At 40.8% G+C, this 7186-nt stretch overlaps 1 pseudogene; it reads left to right on the plus strand.

Moving 5' to 3' along the window:
* Window positions 1-283: 283 nt before the first annotated feature.
* On the plus strand, window positions 284-872 carry LOC149179073 (uncharacterized protein At2g34160 pseudogene; annotated as a pseudogene).
* The last annotated feature ends 6314 nt before the right edge of the window (window positions 873-7186 follow it).

Consider the following 7186-nt stretch of genomic DNA (forward strand, 5'->3'; position numbering starts at 1 on the left):
TCTTCGCACGTGAAATATGCACGAATGATAATACGCGGGAGATGTACAACTAGGCGGTAAGCGGTATTCCCCACACCGCCCACCGGGGTTCGATGGTATACGTACAAGGGCGAGCGACCCAATCAAAATACGACATGTGGCAGATGAAAACTGCTGCCTCCGCAGGTTAACGTGTATGTAGGTTTCGGCGAGGAAAGATGCGACTGTCGTCCGATCGCGGCGGGGTTTGATCGGATGGTGAGGAGATGCACGAGGTTTAATGTGCAAGAAAAAGGCCGTAGCGATGTGGGAACCGTTGGATGAGGGTGATGAATTGCTGCGATTGCGAATGCGGCAGAGGCTAATAAGGGCGCGATTACGTGGGTCTTTGGAATAAATCAGTGGAGGTGGAGAAGTAACATAGAAGTATTAAGAGGGGAAAATTTCCTGAAGAACAAAGCACAGGAACATTGGCTGTGGAAGAAATCATTGAGCGAGTTGGAAACATGGATCTAAATGATGTTCACAAGAAAAACAGGATTCAAGTCTCCAATACCAAGAAGCCGCTCTTGTTCTATGTCAACCTTGCCAAGAGGTATATGCAGCAGCATGAAGAAGTGGAGCTATCTGCTTTAGGAATGGCCATTGCCACAGTGGTTACTGTTTCTGAGATATTGAAGAACAATGGTCTAGCTGTAGAAAAGAAAATCTCAACATCTACCATTGATATGAGAGATGAATCAAGAGGTCGTCCCATCCAGAAAGAAAACGTTGAAATAATACTAGGAAAATCAGAGCAGTTCAATGATTTGATGGCGATTACTGCTGAAGATAGGGAAGCTGAAAGATCAAGCGAGTCAGAGGAAACAATAGTGACTGAGGAGGAAGCCTAAGAGACGGTGTAAGTGGAAACGAATGGACAAAGGCATGGGAATGTATAAAATAGTAGAAATAGAGAACTGTTGGTGCGGTTATGGTGGTGAAGAACCCGAGGTTGAGATAGTAGAAGCATCAGAGGCAAGAGAGCAGGAGTGAGACAACCTCAGCTGAATAGAGTGCAGCAGCATACCTGTTTATACCAAGGTTGAGTTGGAGCCTCAGAACTGAACAGGACTGAAGTCATTGGGGTAGGTGCTCCTAAGTGCAGAACCACTGCAAAACAGAGTTGGTGCTCTGGAGGTTGAGGCCTCACTGAAGTCTATGTTGGAGCTTGGAAACTCTTCACAATCAGATTTATACTTATATTGTAATTATTTCTTTGCACTGTCTTGAGTTTTAATAAAAGCTTTAAATTCGGCTGTTGATTTCTGTGTTCTATGTATACATATACATATCTATATAGGTTGTTGGAAATCACTAGAACAATTAAAAGAAAAAAATAGTAAGAAATATTGATTCACCCTCCCCCTCTCAGTATTTCCAAAAATTGGTATCAGAGCAAGCTTCTTCATACTAGCCTAACAGCTTGAAGAAGGATCTGCAGCCATGATGAGAAACCACAAAGCATCAAGAAGACCTCCTTTGTTTGATGGCACTAACTTTGGTTTCTGGAAGAAAGGAATGACTTACTACTTAATGTCCCTTGGACCTGAAGTCTGGCATTTTGTTCAAAATTAATACAAAACTACTTCCACTCTTCCAACAAACCAAGATGAGAGGAAAGCCTACATCGCAAATGCAAAGGCCATGAACTCCATCACTAGTGGAATCACTAATTTTGAGTTTACAAAATCATGCACTGTACCTCCGCCAAAGAAATGTGGGAGAAGCTAGTTGGCTTGTACGATGGAGACTCAAAAGTCAAAAAGGCAAAGCTTCAAACTCACAAAAGACAATTTGAAAGTTTGAGGATGGAAGATGAAGAAGATATTGCAACATACCTCCTCCGAGTAGCTGAAGTGGTAAATTCCCTAAAAGGATTGGACAAAAAAGTTGAAGAAAGTACCATTGTTCAAAAGGTATTAAGGTCTCTTCCAGACAAGTTTGTCTCCAAAATAAGCACTATAGAAGAAGCAAAGGATCTAGATACCCTCAAAATGGATGAACTCCATGGAATTCTCACTGCCTATGAAATGAGGAAAGGTGGCCCAAGCTCCAAATATGCAGCATTCAAGGCCTCAAGGTCAAAGATGGGGAAAGAAAGGAATGACTGTAGTGACGAGTTAGATGTGGGATCCGAATTGGCTCAATTTGTACGAAAGCTAAAGAAAGGACCTAAGCTTAATGGAAAGTATCCTCTTATCTGTTTTAAATATGGTAAAATAGGTCATTATGCAGCAAAATGTCCTCATAAACATGACAGTGATGATGAAGGAAATTCTAAAAGAATGGCACATAAAAAGAAAGGGTTCAATAAGAAAAACTTCTTCTCCAAGCAAGATGAGTATGATGAGGATGAGTTTATGGCCATCAAAAGGAAATCAAATGAGGAAAGCGATCATGATGAAAGCTAAGAAGCATTATTCATGGCACTCGCAGATGATGATGACTCAGGGTTGGAAGGAAATGTAGATGAATTGTTAATAAGTGCCATTGAAGAAAATGAGAAACTACGGAACAAAATCATTTCTCTCAAAGTGGAAAACGAGGAAATAAGAAGGAGAGAAGATCTCTTGGAAGAAAAGATTAAAGAAAAGGAAGAGACTTGTGAAGAACGCGACATCGAAATATTGTCTCTGAGAAAGGAGTTGGAGCAAATTAAAAGGGGCTATAAAAGCTCTCAAATATTTGACACTACTCTGAAAAATCAAAAACCTCAACATGACATGTCTAGGATAGGTTTCAAAGGATAATCCTCAAGCACTAAGAATAATGCGAAAAGCTATGTTGATGCACTTTCCTGCAATCCAAAAGATGAAAAGTGCACCCCAGATCCCAAGAATGAACAGAGAATTACTCCAAAGAAGAATGTGGAATCGAATAATGGACACTACAGCAAATACAAACCTGTACTCCACCAAGGGCCCATCGCAAATCCAAAGAACGAGGGAGGAGTAATTCCCAGGAAGGAAATCGAATCAAACCGTAGTTGCTTCAACAAGTACAAAACCATCTTTCTTGCACACTGCTTTCACTGTAAAAACTTCGGTCATCAAGCCATACATTGTATGGCTCGCAGAAGTTAAAATACAAAGCTAAAGGATAGAATAATCAACTCATATGCCCCCAAAAGGTAGGGACAAATCAAAACCTTTAATTCATTTGATCCCTCGATCAAATTTGATCTGATTTTCTCTTTCTGCTACAATAATGGACACTATGAACAAGACTGCCCACTCAAAGGAAGAAAGACGAGTAGAAAGAACTCCAGCATGAACAGATGCAGCCTGGCTCTATATGCTCAAAATAATGGAAACCAGTGGTTTATAGATAGTGGGTGCTCCAGACACATGACAGGAGACAGAAGGAAGTTTGTCTCATTGAGCAAAAAGGAAGGGAATGTGTCCTTTGGAAGCGGATTTGGCAAAATTGCAGGAAAAGGAACAGTTACTCTGATCAATGGAAAAGGAAAAGCTCAAGAGGCTCTGCTGGTTGATGGACTCAAACACAACCTCTTGAGTGTCAGCCAAATCTGTGATCAAGGACATAAGGTTGTTTTCAGCACCAAAGACTGTGAAATAAGGAACTCTGCCTCAGGGAAAGTTGTGGCGAAAGGGGTGAGAACACCAGACAACATTTACATTTTGAACAAGATTCAAGAAAATAAAGGCTACCTGAGTCAGACAGATGAGAGTTGGCTGTGGCAAAAGCGACTTGGACATACAAGCTTCGAAAATCTAATCAATATCAGCAAGATCAAAGCTATACGAGACATCCCAAGGTTGTTCAAACCAAATCAAGCAGTATGTGGTCCATGTCAAGATGGAAAGCAGACCAGAATCAGCCACAAGACAAAGGAACACTCTACATCAAAGCCCTTAGAGATCATCCATGCTGATGTATGTGGGCCAACTAGAAATCAAGCACTCCAAGGAGAAAGGTACTTTGTGTTATTTGTTGATGATTATACTAGAATGATGTGGATATATTTCATAAAGTATAAATCTGAAACTTTTGAGTGTTTCAACAATCTAAAAGCCCTTGTAGAAAATGAAAAAGATTAAAAAATTAAGTGCCTCAAAACAGACAAAGGAGGAGAATTCACATCAAACAAGTTTAGTGAGTTCTGTAATATTCATGGAATTAAAAGGGAATTTTCAGCTGCCAGAACACCTCAGCAAAATGGGGTAGTTGAAAGAATAAACCGAACAGTCCAAGAAATGGCAAGAACTATGCTATTAGCAGCAGACTTACAGCCTAGATTCCAGAGAGAAGCAGTAGGGACAGCTATCTACACACTAAATCGAACTCAATTAAGACCAAATTGTGATAAAACTTTTTATGAGGTATGGAAAGCAAGACTTGCTTCGGTGAAGTACTTCAAGATCTTTGGAAGCAAGTGCTTCATAAAAATAAATGATGGTTCACCAGGAAAGTTTGATTCTCGGGTTGATGAAGGGATATTTCTTGGATACTCTACACGGAGCAAGGCTTACAAGTGCTACAATTATCGACTGAAGAAAATAGTGGAAAGCATTGATGTAAAGGTTGATGAAGATCTTTCAGTAAAGGAAATTGAAGAACATGAAGATGACTCTCTCATTGAAGAAGAAGAAATAGATGAGGAAGAAGAAGAAGAAGAAGAAGAGGAAAGAGAACCACCTAATACCCCTTCTAAGACGAAGTATGTCCAAAGACACCATCCAGAAGAGCAGATCATTGGCGATAAAGATGAAGGTGTGCAAACCCGAAGAAGGATAACAATTACACCAAAGGGAAAAGTCATTGCCCTCCTATCTATGATAGAACCAGAAACATTTGCAGAAGCAAGGATCCTCATTGGGTAAAAGCCATGGAAGAAGAAATGACCCAAATTTTGAAGAACAAGACATGGGAGTTGGTACCTCTTCCAAAGGACAAAAACATAATAGGAACCAAATGGGTTCAAAATAAAATGAATGAGGAAGGACAGGTTATCAGAAACAAGGCAAGACTTGTCTGCAAAGGCTATTCACAAATTGAAGGAATTGACTTTGAAGAGACATTTGCAACAATAGCCCGTATGGAATCTATCAGGATTTTCTTGGCGTTTTCTTGCTCAAAAGGATTCAAAATCTATCAAATGGATGTGAAATCAGCATTTCTAAATGGGGAACTCAAGGAGGAAGTCTACATGGAGCAGCCAGAAAGTTTTTATCTAACAATAGGAAAGGACTTAGTTTGTAAGTTGAAAAAGGCTTTATATGAGTTGAAACAAGCTCCTAGAGCTTGGTACGCAACACTTGATCACTATCTACAACAACAAGGCTTCAAAAAGGGATTGGCTGGAAGCAACCTATACATAAAGACAGATCAAGGTTAGTTACTAGTTTCTCTTGTCTATGTCGATGATCTGATTTTTGCTAGTAATAATGATGAAACGAGGCATGAATTTTCTCAAAACATGACAAAAGAGTTTGACATGTCAATGATAGGAGAGTTTTCCCACTTCCTTGGACTTCAAATATCTCAAACTAGAGCAGGATTGTGTATATCTCAAACCAAATATCTAAAAGACATGCTCAAAAAATATGGAATGGAGGATTGTGCACCCATGAGCACACCTATGACCACAAACTGTAAATTGAGCAGAGATGATGACTCCCCTCTAGTAGATGAAACTCATTATAGGTCAATGATTGGAGCCCTTCTATACTTAACAGCTACACGACCAGACATAATGCAAGCAGTAGGAATGGTGGGAAGATTTCAATATGCTCCGAAACAATCCCATTTATTAGCTATAAAAAGAATTCTCAGATATCTGAAGGGAACTTTTGATTTCGGTCTTTGGTACCCAAAGGACTCAACACTGACTGTAACTGCATACACTGATGCTGATTGGGCTGGAAGTATAGATGATTGGAAAAGCACTAGTGGAAATGCATTCTTCCTAGGAGACTGTTTGGTATCCTAGCTCAGCAAAAAACAGTCATCAATATCATTATCCACAATCGAAGCTGAGTATATTGCTACAGGAGACTGTTGTTCTAGTTGAGAATAATTAATATTATTTTGTTATTAATGGAGAAAATAGTTACGTTGTTGTAACTTTCTCCCTAGTTTAGGATTAGTTCCTATAATTATGGGGTTTGGGTGCAACTTCCTATTTCCTAGTATTGTATTTAATGATGTAATCTTTGATTGATTGGAATAGAGTGGACGAGAGTGATCTCTCAAGTTTTGTGAGTGTAGTCTCCAGGAGCAGGCCACACCTGAGAGCTACAACTCTTTCTTTTCAATTCTGTTCACATTTTATCTTGGTATCAGAGCTCAGATTGAGTGAGCCTGATCTTTTGTCACCTGTGAGGCTGAAGTGCCTGTAGCAGCTAGCTTGCCTGTGTGGCTGGAATAGCCTGTGTGGCTTGGAGTGCCTTTGTGGCTATGTGTACATGAGAGGTATGTGCTCGATTGAGCAGGTGGACTGCAGAACACCTGGCTCGGACTCGAAAATTTTGGCGCGGATTTTGCACGGATTGGCGCGGATTTTGCGCTGATAGTCGCGCCAGAAGAGGAATTAGCGTGGATATTGAGGAATAAACTGCGCCAGAGCGCCAAAAAGCCTGATTAGCGCGGGATTGTACCAGGAAAGTCGCGCCAATTAAAATACTCTAAGCGATTTTGAATTAGCGCGGATTTTTCACTCGGGGTAGCACCAAGGGGATCTGTGAATAGCGTGAACTTTGTTTGGCGGTTTGCAAATGGTGCAGATCGGCGGAGTTGTAGATCCGTCTGGGAGAGACAGATCGGGAAAGTGCCAGAGGAGATCTGCGGGAAACCACAACTTCGTTTGGCGATCTGCAGGGAGAGCAGGATCGGCGAAGTGGCAGATCAATTGGGGAGAGGTGGATCGGATCAATTGTGATCAGATCATTGTTTCGGCTGTGTTGGAAACGCCGAATTTGCTCATTGGAGCGGGAGTACCAGACACTGCAGATCAGTGGCAGAGGTGACAGATCGATCTGACAGGTATTGTTTTTTGTTGTTGTTAAGTAGATTCACAATGAGTAATACGATGGAATCTTATCTTAACGAGTCTGGTAAACTCAACGGGTCTAACTTCACGAATTGGAAGTTTAAGATCCAAACCCTGCTCGAAGGTGCGAACGCTTGGACTATAGTGACAGGC

The sequence above is a fragment of the Pinus tabuliformis genome, chromosome 4_1 (assembly GCF_031772625.1).
Source record: "Pinus tabuliformis cultivar Carrire ecotype Pingquan chromosome 4_1, CPIR1, whole genome shotgun sequence".
Lineage (NCBI taxonomy): Eukaryota > Viridiplantae > Streptophyta > Pinopsida > Pinales > Pinaceae > Pinus > Pinus tabuliformis.